Source organism: Barbus barbus, assembly GCF_936440315.1.
Source record: "Barbus barbus genome assembly, chromosome: 5".
Lineage (NCBI taxonomy): Eukaryota > Metazoa > Chordata > Actinopteri > Cypriniformes > Cyprinidae > Barbus > Barbus barbus.
In genome coordinates this window covers 30,821,264-30,834,272 of record NC_136733.1, presented here as the reverse complement: position 1 = coordinate 30,834,272, position 13,009 = coordinate 30,821,264, and the positions used below count along the sequence as shown (strand labels likewise).

Below are 13,009 nucleotides of genomic sequence, written 5' to 3'. Positions count from 1 at the left end.
TATTTGAGAAAAACATTGAAAAACATGATATTTCCCCCCTATTTTAAATAGGGAACGGTTGGACACAATTATTGGCACCCCTAGAAATTCTTATATCTCTGAAGTATATTCCCATTCATATTCACAATTTTGAGCACTCCAGGGTGATTATGAACATGAAATTATCCAGCCATGATTTCCTGTTTCACAGAAATATAAATAGGAGGGAAAACAAAGTCTAAATTCCCTTCATCACCAATCACAATGAGAAAAAACAAATAATATATTTCTGATGTGCAGCAAAAGATAATTGAGATTCACAAATTAGTGAAGTGTCTTTAAGAAAAGAGCTAGAGCAGTGAAATATTCCCATTTCCACCATCAGGGCAATAATTAAAAAGGTCGTGTGTCTATATCGTCCTAATGCATGGTGAGGAGGAGAGTTTGAGTGGCTAAAGACTCTCCAAGGACCACAGCTGGAGAACTGCAGAAAATAGTTGAGTCTCGGGGTCACAAAAAAAATTGTAAAAACAGCACCTACATCACCACATGTTGTTTGGGAGGGTTTCAAGAAAAATTCTCCTAGCTCATCCAAAGACAATCTCCAGCATATTCAGTTATCAGACACGACTGGAACTTCAAATGGGACTGGCATCTATTGTCAGATGAAACTAAAAAACAAGCTTTTTAGCAGCAAACATTCAAGATGGGTTTGGTGAACACAGGGATTAAAAGTATCCCATGTGTACAATGAAATATACTGCTGTATTTTTGATGTTGTGGGCCTATATTTCTGCTGGAGGTCCTGGACATCTTGTTTAGACTCATGGCATCATGGATTCTATCAAATACCAACAGATAAAAAATCAACAAGTGACTGACTCTGTTAGAAATCTTATAATGGGCCATGTTTGGATCTTCCAACCGTACAATAATCCAAACACAAACCTCAAAAACAACATAAAAATGGGTCACTGAGCACAAAACCAAGCTTCTGCTATGGCCATTCCAGTCCTCTGACCTGAACCCTGTAGAAAATGAGTGAGGTGAACTGAAGAGAAGAAGCACCGTCATGGAGCTGGGAATCTAAAGGGTCTGGAGTGATTCTGGATGAAGGAATGGTCTCTGATCTCTTGTCAGGTGTTCTCTAACCTCATCAGGCATTATAGGAGAAAATCTAGAGCTGTTAAACTGGCAAATGGAGGTTTCAAAAAGTATTGAATAAAACGGTGACGTTAATTGTGGCCAATGTGTATTTGAGAAAAACATTTATTTCATAATATTTCCCCCCATTTTAAATTCTTATTATCCAATGAAAGGTTATATTTGTGTGAATTTTTTAAATAAAAGATCAAAAGGATTAATAACGCAGATTCCTTTTCTTTGATCAAATTTACCAAGGGTGCCAACATTTTTGGCCATGACTGTATATATATATTTATAGCTAGTCATCATTTAAAGTGGATCAAAAAAGTTAATCAAAGTTGGACAAGAACACATTTTACTTTTAGGACAAATTTGATGAAAGGTTTTGATCCACTTCAAATGTTGACTACTGTATAGCGCATATATCTCTCTCTATATATATATGGGGGCGGGGGGGGGCTCTGGTTGCTATAGTAAATAATGCACTCTAGAGGTAAAAGAAGTGTCATTGTGTTCCTAGGACTGGTTTCTGTTGTATAGTTGGCAAAAACTGCCATCAAAACTGATTTACAGTGAGATAGGCAAGTTATTTTTGGGGCTTGGTAGCAGAGAGCTACAAAGAGAAACAATGTAGGAAATCAGAGAATCGATAAAGCCTGATCAAATTAGATTTATTCATGTTTCCACAAACAAAAATGAGTCAGTACTGAAACGAGTGTTCAAAAGCTCTTTTAATTAATATTTATTCCATAAACATGATTACAAAACTCAGCAAGTTACCAATATTACATTTGTCACCATACAGGCTTGATCACAAATATTTCAACTTTTGTGACGGATACAACAAAAACAAAATACTAGAATAATTTACATGAAAATCTATAAAACAGCAATGAGATCACAAATTAGTGTTATTGTTCCACTGTCTGTTTTCATGGTTTCTTTTTTTATCTTTAAATTAATATATATTTTAACTAGAGCACAACACTCTTACAACAAGATTGGTCCAATTACAAAAACTCTCAACAAAGAGTCACAGCTTGCTCTCCTTCTCTCTCCTTTACAATAGTTTTTTATTCATTTTTTATATTATTTTCAATTTTTGGCTTTAAAACAAACAAACAAAAAACAAATAAGAGAGAGAGAAAGAAAAAGAATGAAAGAAAGAAAGAAAACATCATGGCAATTAGCAACCTTTTCACTTGCTGAAAAGGGAAAAGAACAAAGCCACAGTAAGAACGACCTCACATTACTTTCTAAGAAAAATATACACTTAGAAAATATGTTACAAATTGGCACAATGAAAAATATACAGGTCATTATTTTTTTCCTACATCAAGAGTTCATTGAGAATCCACCTGGAGAAGACAGACCAGGCAGTAGAAAGAGGTTTTTTTTTCCTTGATGATGAAAAAAGGCAAAAGTAGTAACAAGTAATGTAATGTAATGTAATGTAATGTAAATCATGAAAAAAATACTTCCAACTTGACAATATAATACATTCATAAATATGGCACAATTACGTTTTTGATATGCCTGTTTTAACTTTACATGATGCACTTATAGGGGAACAGCACGGTTTAAGAACTTCGGTCAGTGCAGGGGATGTGTGCTATACAGTTTTCACTGGTGTAAAACTTTGCTCTCAAAGTATGAAGAGCAGTACCCTGCACTGGCATCACAGATGTCCTGCAGGTTTAGCAACTGTAGTGCTTTGAAAAACAGTACAGCAGGGGGCAGCGCTGAGAACAGCTTGAGTTTGTATGGCGAGAAGGGCAGCTGAGGGAATGAGAGATGTGAATGCAGTTGGGTTCCCTGAGCCAACGGACCTGAACCAACTGCGTTACATCTCCATTCACTCAGCACAGAAAGAAATCATTTGGACAACCAACTTATGTTCTAATATTTCCTGGCCTTTTGCTTGGTGAGGTTGATTTGGCTGGGAAGGCCCTAAAAATCAAGAGGTTTTAGAGCTCACTTCTGAATTGTACCACCAGCTGTGGAATGTCACCCATCATCTGCACCTGTTTTCTTCAACAATCCAATAATTTCACCTTAATTCATTCACAGCAATGTTACAGCATTCACACAAGTACCCACTAAACTTTGAAAATGGAGTAACAGTTCTCAAACTACAGTTGTCAATTCAATGTAGTGTTGAACAACTCAAAAGGGTTTCACACTCTGTATGAAACGTATGGGCAGAAAATCAAAGAGAAAATATTTCTTTTCAAATAGGTATTCACAAAAGATGGGATCCAGGGAGTTGCAGAAAAAGCAATGTAGTAAACAGCACATGGGGGTAACCAAGTTGGCATCTTTCCCTCTTTTTATAACACAACAAATAACATTCCAACAGCAATAGAAAAACAATGGTTTTGATATCAGGTAAGAAAAAACAGGCGAGTCAGAGAAAGTAATACAGGGGATCAGCATTCACAGCACATATCCATATGTTTTAAATGCATGCACATCACTAGCAACAAATTAGAACATTTTCAAAAAATATTTGGTCCTTAACTAGTTTGGAGGGTTGAGGTACAGAGAAATATATTTACCGATCTAGAAACTTGGGGACGTAAACGAGTTAGAATGCATTGTATGTCTTGTTATAAGAAGGAATGACCATTTTCTTACCTTGTTACACACGAACAGTGATCTTTTACCATCCTGAAATACATCAGAATGAAAGGCAACCAATGTTTTTCTCTGCCATTATAGCACTTCGGCTTCCTCCCACCAATTCTTGTCATGCATCTCTCACTTCAGGCCTCTAATCGTGAACTAGCCAGGAGTGTAATACACAGGAAATAAACCAACAACATTTTTCTTCTGATTGTTGAGATGACTCCTCGCCGCTAGCTGTTTGTACAGATGTGATGCAACAGGAGTGAATCTCAGATTAACAACCCCCCCTCCCATCCCAAGCACACACACACTCCTCAATCACTGCCACATTATAAAACAGCAAATATTTACGAAGATAAAAATGTCTGTACATTTAATTGTTCATAGTTTGGCACATTAATTTCAACATGTTTGATATAATCTTGTTTTGTAAATAGTGCATATGTTTGTGTACAACAGCATTTTGATACTGGCAGGAGGAGATTCACTGGAGAACAGATGAATGAACCCCCTTTTCACAATTTATAAACCAACAACAATAATGAAAAAAATCTCTTGTGAAATTTCATAACCTCAGAAAACAAGAGCATTTCGGTCAAGATGCTTTCTTTTAGCTTGTCAAAGCCCAGTGATCTGAGGGGTTGGCACAGAAATGAGGGGAAACGATTCTTAGCACAGAATACTACACATGACCTTTGACCCCTGAACAGAAGGCAACCATTTGCTGAGAGACAGAGCAGGGCGCTGGGCTCGGTTTAAACCATGGTTCTGTGACACCGATTTAACACATACAGTGTTATAGCTGCAACGGAAAACAAAAAGACAAAAAATTGATATTCAGATATACACCACACTAAAAGAGAATCCAAAGACTTTCAAGGCATTTTTCTTCTTGGAAAACAAACCAAACGCAAATAAAACAACTGAAATTTGGTCAGATAAAAATGCAACAAAGCAGCAAAGGTGAGTAGGGTGCAGCCATGACAGTGAGACTTCAGTCAGTCTAGTAGGTAGTTTAGCAGGGCTGACATGCAGGATGAGCCTGCCTTCCAGTAGGCCAGGCAAAGGATTGTGGGTAAAATCGGTGCCATGCAGCTCTGAAATGTGGAAAGGATTTTAGGAGGATTTGGCAGGGTGCGAGGGAAGGGAACGGAGAAAGAGAAGGGGCACATTGCAGAGAGAAAATATTACCTCCGTTTCTCGACCAAAGCGGTCAATGCTACTGCTTTTATGTCCCTTTTACCCGCTAAGAGTTCCTCGCGGGCAAACTTAGTGCTGCTTTTGTGACGATACATTTTTTTGTGGGCTGGACGGTGTGGAAGTGGGAGACAGTCCAATCCAAGGGTAGGAAAGAAGCCTGGTGAGAGAAGTTTAGGCAGTGCTTTACCACCACGCCCAGCCCCTTTCTTCCCTCGACCTCCGCCTGAGCCACCACCCCGCTTTTTAAGGTCAGCAGCGCTACCCAGAATCTTCAGTGTCTGGCTCTGGAGGGCATGTTGACCGGGTGAAAGACAAGGCCCCCAAAGAGGCTCCACAGAGGCCCTCATGAAACGCTGTACCTCAGCCATGCCAGATACTATATTGGACAGGATGTTCGATGGTTCCTGGAATTCTCGTTGGTCATCGTTTGACAGTCCCCCAGTAATAGGCCACTCCCCCTGAGCTCCAATTAAGCCAAGCGATGGGGTAGGAGAAGAAGCGCCACTTCCTGACCCTCCGCCACTTTTGGCTGCTTTTCCCTCTAGCAAGGCTTTGATCTTCCGCACAGAACGAGAACCCTGACGTGGGAGCTTTACTTTCTCTCCTTTCACCGTTTTAGCAGTTTTGTTCTTTTTGGTGCCTTGTCCGTTTTTCCCACCCTTTTTCGTTGAGCCTTTGTGATCCCTTAGCCCTACTTCGTCCTCCTCCGTGTTGAAAGAGTGTATCTGTAGGTGGTGTGGGTTTCCGTCATGATTAAGCTGCGGGACAACTCCACAGTTCCATTGTACGTTTGTTTCTGCTGCTTCCGAGAATTCTCCAACTTTACCACAGTTCCCCAGCAGTTGAGGGGAAGAGTTAGGTGTGTCTGGTGGTGACATCTCAGAGAGCGATGAATGGCGGAACTTGTCAGGGGTAAAGTTGGAGATATCCAAGAGGTCAGTTGACTCTCGAAGTGGAACAACCTCCTCTAGACTTTGCTGCAAGACGAGCCGTGGGCTGCAATGCGGCAAGAAGCCATCGTTGATCTCACCAATCTCCTCTTCCCTCTCCCTTTCTCCCTCTCTCAGGCTGAGGGAGCTGTAGTTGCTAGAGGTGGCAGAAAGTGACCCCAGGGAGTTAAAGCTGACCAGCCGCCCTACACCACTGTCACTCCGAGAGCCAGTCGGACTCAAGCCATAATCAGCATCAGGTTGGGACTCTTCATATGAGACCCTGCACCCTGATAGAGACACTTGCCCAAAGCCTGTGACATTTGTGCTATCCCCTGGTAACACAGGCAACGGTGTGGGAAAGCCCGATGGCATCATTGGCGACTGGGTTGGGATGTCTGGGGAGAAGGGCAACTGTTCAGTAGATGGTTGGGATGGCCATGAAATGGGCTGGTTTGGTTCAGTAAGGTTTGGCTCAGTATAATGCGTGTTGTGGGGCCCATGGTTCATAGGTGGAGGAGAGTGAGGCAGCTCTGATTCAGAGGGAGGGGAGAGAACACAGCTCTGGACTGGCTGAAGTGTGGTATTCTGTAGCTCTGGATGGAAATAGTTGATGTTAGCAGTGCTTGATGACTCAGAGGCTTCGAGAAGAGTTTGCAGGTATCCCCCAGGGAGGAGTTTAGCATTTCCATCAGTCCCTGGAGCAGCTGGGGTCAAAGTGCATTTTTCAGGTTCATGGTCATTACTGGAGGTTTCATTTGTGGCGTTACCTTCCAAAGAGTTACTAAGGTTTTCGGGTAAACATGGGTTGCACTGCTCAATCTCAGAGGCTTCTGGGACTTCCTGTGTCTCAGCTTCTTTTAACTTTTTCAACCGAAGTCTTGCTTCACTTTTGAACTTCTTTATCTTCCCTGTTTTACCGGCCTTTCTTCTTTCCTCTCTCTCCTGTGTTCTGCTTTTAGCCCTGGCAGTGTGTGTAACGGAGGTAATGTCCTCTTTTGGTTCCACTGTGCTTTTCAGGGATTCGGTCCCCTCTGGTTGATTGTGGATGGGGACCACTATAGTTTGGCTGGGGAGGGAATTCTGTACGGTATAGATCTGCTGGATTCTGATTCTGGCCATCCTGTGCTTGCGTTTGGGTGTAGTGCTTGGTCTTTTGCAGCCATTGAGACGTTTGGTAGTTTCTGCAGCTGTTAATCTATTCTGCTCCTGCTGCTCCCTTTCTCTTTCCTGCCAGTATGCTTTTAATGGTGCAAGTCTCTCATAGTGAAGCAGAGAGTTTGGACTCAGACAGACCACAGCAGGTAATGGGTCGACTCGTCCCAGACGCACTCTCATGTGCCTCTGGCCTTTAAAACGATTAATGATTATGTATTTTATAATGACAGGTGGGTCCTTCCTACTGGACCGCCGCCTCTTCTTTGGGCACCAGTCGTCATCACGCTCTTTCTTGAACCCAACAGGCGGTTTTTCTCGTTTTTCTGCATTTTTCTCACTTTCTATTGAGTCCACATCGTACAAGTAGTCCTCTCGGTAGGCCACCTTCCTCGTGGCTCGAAGGCGGTAGCTTAGCTGGCTGGAGGAGCTAGAGTTTTCTCTGGACAAGCGGCCATGGCGTAGGGAGAGCCCATGGTCTGGGGAGCCTGTGCAAGAGCTGTCATCACTGAATTCGCCGGAATCTTCCGGAGAGTTACTGAGGTCAAAAAGAAAGTTACTGTCTGGGCTAATATTGGGAGTCACGTGGTCATCAGCCTTAATCTCAGTGGATTGGTCCAGTTTCTCTTTTGACCCCTCTTTTCTACTGCAAGGTAAGCTAGGAAAGAAACCTAGTTGAGACTCATCCTGTAGGGCAGACTCACTCCTCTCCTGCACTCCATCCTGATAGGACTCATAACGTATCTTGAGCGAGCAGACGTCAGTTCCGAGTGCAGTCTCCTCCTCCTGAAACATATAATTCTCCACATCTTCCTCACAGAACAGATTGACTGCAAGTTCACTACGGGAACATAAGTCCAATAGCTCCATACGACTCTCACTGATGAGAGTCTCTAAACAGCTCCAGTCCTGCGCCTCCTCTCCAAGACCTTCGTATATGCTCCTGGATGCAGGATCCTCATCTGATTCACTCTCCTGCATCGACCTCCCTTCTTCAGCCCCCTCATTGGTTACAGCTGGATGGGCAGGGGCGCTGAGCAGCTGGTCAGATAGAACCTGGTCACCATAGCGACCTGCGCTGGGGGCAGGGCCAAGGCATTGCAAATTGATGCTGGCAAAGCTGAGTACGGACTCACAGGATTCCGGTTCTGTCTGATTTTTGGGGATCAGACAGCTAAGGCAGTCTCCGCCCCTGGAGTCCATGTTAGAGAGGGACGACCTGTCACAGGTCTGCGGCACAGACCAGGGCAACACGGGTTTGGAACAGGGCACAGAAGAGAGAGATGAAAGGGAGGAAAGAGAGGAGAACGAAGAGAGAGAGGACAGAGAGGTGGTGTTGGAGACAGACCCATTATGCAGGTCAGCTGGGCTAAGTGGACCTTCAGAGGTCTGACTCTGGCCACAGAGGGAGGGCAGGGACAGCGCCGCAGGAGCAATGTCATCACAGCGCCTTAGATCATGTGACACATCTTCCAACGGGTCATGTGATTCTAAGAAAAAAAAAAAGAGGCTGAAACAAAGATCCTTAAAGTAAAATGCATATTTTTCCTGGTGAACATCTGTAAATATATATATATATATATATATATATATATATATATATATATATATATATATATATATATATATATATATATATATATATATATATATATATAGACATAAAGAGGAGTTTTACATATTACACTGAAATCAATGAGCTTTTTAAACAGTGTGCAGATAATAGTAGTTAAAATATAATATTTCAGTTTCATAAAATGCTGCATTTTATACGTGCATGGGAACGCCTACCATTTTCACTAGCATCTCTTGGGCAGGGGCTGCGATCTGCCCCTGAGAATTGGGACTCCTGTAGAACATCCATCAATCTGAACTGAATCTCTCTATCACTAACATAATTACAACTGTCCAGCCTGTAGAAACACACAGAGAAACACAGTAAAGGAGGAAGCCATGAAACATTTAAAAACCTTGCAAAAATCTGACAGATAAACTAATAAACCAATAGTATTTTTAAGGTGTTAAGTTTATTTTTATTCATTTAGCAGATGCTTTTTCCAAAATGACTTACAAAAATGAAATATCTCAAGCAGTTTCTCATTGGTGCCAAAATTATTTGCAGTACACAGTGGCCAGTTTAAGACTAGTACACAACCTACAGCAGATGTGGAATCAGAAAAGATGAGAAAGAGATAGGAGCATTTAAAAATTTTCCCAGAAAACGGTCATTTAATAGAAAGAGAACCAAGGATATTTTCAGAAATGTAATCTGTGTTCCATAGAAGAATGTAAGGCATACAGAAGTTTTAGAAAGTTTCAACATGGTGTTGAGATTAATTAAAATTTCTAGGTGAACTATTCTTTTAAAATATTATCAGCAGCTACAATTATGAAGAATGACTGTTGAGAATTTAGTGGTACTTGACCAGAAAAAAACTGAAAAGTAAATCATCAGTATTTTTAGTTTAAATTCCCAAAATTTAAAAAGGAAATTTATTTATTCATCATGCTAACAGCGAGTTACAAATCAGAATTCTCTCTCTAGGACTTCCTTGATTTGTGTCCTGTTTTCACTTTCTGTCTCTCTCTTACTCTCCAGTATTACAGTGAGTTGTATTGTTTTACATCATTCTGTCCTCTGATTGCCCTTCACTGTGAAGTACAACTCTTGAGGATGTGAAAGAAATAAAAGAGCTTTATAACAGCAGAGAAGAGAAAAGAAAGTGCACTCTCTCTTGCCTCAGGCTGTGTGTGCATGTATCAGAATAGTGTGCCATATATGTAAGCAAAAATGCATGTTTTTTTTTTTTTTTTAAATAAATAAATAAACATGGCAACACTGCATATGCTGTGTGGAGAAATGCTGATCTCTAGTACACTGTTTGAAGTGTTCCCACGATGTGAATTTACATAGGATTTCAGAACTGACCTATTGAAGATTTATGAATTACACGATTATCGAAACTGTTGAGTGGGCATTCTGTGTATTTCAGTGCCCATGGTTTGATGCTCCAGTTTAATTATTATTTTTCTATATACACTTCAAATATAATGTTATTTAAACAATTTACAATAAATAAAATTTCAATATCGCTTGCTTGGAATTCCATATGAAAGTGCAGCAGACAGGTGCAGAATTTTATTCAAATGTCATGTTTGTGATAGTTATTTTCATTGTTCAACAAACATAACAGCTAATTCAATGTATTAATCAAAAGTCTTTAAAAACTTTCATTTTTCAGTTGATGATACCTTTATTTTCCCATAAAAATATCAGCATTAACTACATCAGCATATACAACTGACTATATTTTCAAATCCATTATGTTTATGGCCTGACTATTTCAATAACTGTTGCTGTAAACAAATTTGTCTTACTTAAAAACATGCACAGCACAATCCACAATAAATATCTGCATTCACTGGATAATTTCAGAATATCATCTGTGTTTAGAGCACAGGCTTGACAGCAGAAAAAATCCAAGCAAGAGAAAATTCCATTACACCCATTTTCAACAACACACACTGTTACACACTAAAAACATTCCCCGGCGTGCACCGCTTCCAGATCTGGAAATGGCTATATAATAATAATCTAGGATTTGCTCCTTCCAAACCAGTAACTGTATGAGAAAAAGCCTAGGGCTGTTCTGAGAACATCATGGCTGGGCTCATTCTTGCCAGCTTTGCAGACAGAGAGATAGAGAACAGGGCAGTGGCACTGTCTGCAAACTGCTTTTATTAAAAACGAAATTAATATTTATTCAGCTTCAACATCCACCCAAGAGACAGACAATGGAATTACAGAAGAGAGAGAGAGAGAAGTGGAGAGCTAGAGAGAAAGACGCATAAAGAGAGAGAGAGAAGGAGGCATGTCGGTGTGAGTTTGTTTGATCTTTTTCAGAGATCTGCAATCTGTCCTCGGTCAATCTGTCAGACAAGCAACCAAAATATCATCCATTCATGTCACAGAAAACATTGCTATGACTGACTACTTAACCTAAGGTTTAACCATTGACTGCAAGTCTGGCTTCTGTGTGGAAAACAAACAGACCTCTGCGTCCACTCTGATTGATGGTTTTTGTCAATTGATTGATTGTGGTATTGATTTTGGTGGTTCAAGCTGTGCATGAGAGAAGTTTAGCTCTGTTCCAGCCCTAGATGCAGCTTGACAGCATCAAAGAAACTTCCATAAGATCTTCCCAGGACGGCTGTCCAGTGACTGACAGGTCCTCCATACTCTAAACACGACCATATCAAGAGGCCCGAAAGACGAGCGCGCTGTCAACATCTCGGATAACCCAGAGAATTTACATTATTTAGAGAGACGTAACAGGTTTTAGTCCTCCCTTAAATTATTGAAGGCCTGCATGGTGCGCTATGATACGCGCTCTGCTATTCTGCATCGCCAAATGCCGCATCGGTCGCAGGCGCAAGCAAAACGCGGGGAAAATGAAAACGCGTAAATATAGAATAACGCCACATGAAAGCGTTCGTGTTATATTGTTGTCTGTAAACGAGTGCGTATATAGCTGTGGCCTTGGCTTAGGGGGGATTGTGTGTGTGTGTTTGCCTCACGTATTCGTCATGAGCATCAATGCTTTCTGTCCCTCAAACGATGGCCTGCGACTCTTAGCTTCCGCAGGACATTGAGCCGTTCCTCCGCGTCTTCTCCCTCACAAACACACCTGTGCAATATATGGACGCATCATGACAGCTGACACTCGCTCCACCATTTCTCCCCATTGCAGCGTTTGACGCGCGTCACACTGGCCCACTCACCGCATCACGCAAGCAAACACGCGCATCCCGCACACTCACCTTCCGTTACACCCGTCCCGCCCCGCCCGCTCGCTCGCTCGCTCGCTCGCTCGCTCTTAAGACTCCGTTTGATCGCTCGGCGTGCAGAATGTTGTCAAACGTTGTTGTTGTTGTTTTTTTGTAACCTCCTTCAATGCAGCGGTCTCAGCATGTTTGCCCTCTCTGACTGCCTCCCCGGTAGCAGCAGGTGGACGCGCCTCTCGCGCCTCGGAGTCCCTTATCACTCCATTTTATTCCCTCGCGCTCCAGGGTTTCCAGGAAACAAACAAAGGTCTGCTGCAGCGCCTGCTCCTCGCCGCATGCTCGCGCTCCGCTCTCTCCTCCTTTAGAGTCGCTTTTGTTTTTGCCTTATGTACGTGCGTAACGGAGACTGGGATGTGCGTGCGTGCGGATGTGTTTTTCCCAGCTGTACCCCGTCCGTCCCTGACAACGACGGCGCGCTAGTGCGCTGCTGCTCCCCCTCTTTTGAGACCTGCCATAAAGAGCGCGCCCCCATATTTTGCACGGCGGCGCGCTGAGGAGTCGGGAGCGCGCGGCACTGCTGAACAGGTGCAGAGGCGCACGCATGCGCACTGATGCTTCACAAGCTCCAAGCACCAGCTAGGGGTCTCCGCAGATTTAGTTTGTTTCCCATAGACAAACTGCTATTACATACGCAGTTACTAACTAAATAAATAACTAAAGCGAGGGAATTTTAAATCCATAATTCTGAAAAATCAATCATACTGAAAATCAAAACAATCTTTTTTTTGTCACCGTTAGCTTATTACATACGCAGCTACTTAAACTTACAAACAAATAAATAAGCGAGAGAATTTGAAAGCAATGTAGAAATGTAGAAAAACTTATCATATTTGATGAAATAATAATAAAAATAATAGTTGTTCCTCTTGTATACAAAACCATTCTTTCTTTCTTTCTTCATTCAAACACACAGATACTCGGTTATGTAGTTCTTTTTTTGTATGTTTGACGTACATAAATATCATAGCCTGTGACCCTGGACCACAAAACCTGTCATAAGGGTAATTTTTTTTAAACTGAGGTTTATACATCATCTGAAAGCTGAATAAATAATATTTGGCCGAGATACAACTATTTGAAAATCTGGAATCTGGGGTGTAAAAAAAATTAATAATAAATAAATAAAT

General features: G+C 41.7%; 1 pseudogene across 1 annotated transcript; it reads right to left on the bottom strand.

Annotated features, from left to right (window-relative positions):
- Positions 1-4,422: 4,422 nt before the first annotated feature.
- Positions 4,423-11,783, bottom strand: LOC306869335 (neurite extension and migration factor-like; annotated as a pseudogene). The gene is made up of 4 exons: positions 11,726-11,783; positions 8,829-8,950; positions 4,945-8,527; positions 4,423-4,555 (listed from the first exon to the last, which is right to left on the bottom strand). The product of its transcript is annotated as a neurite extension and migration factor-like (transcript).
- Positions 11,784-13,009: the final 1,226 nt, after the last annotated feature.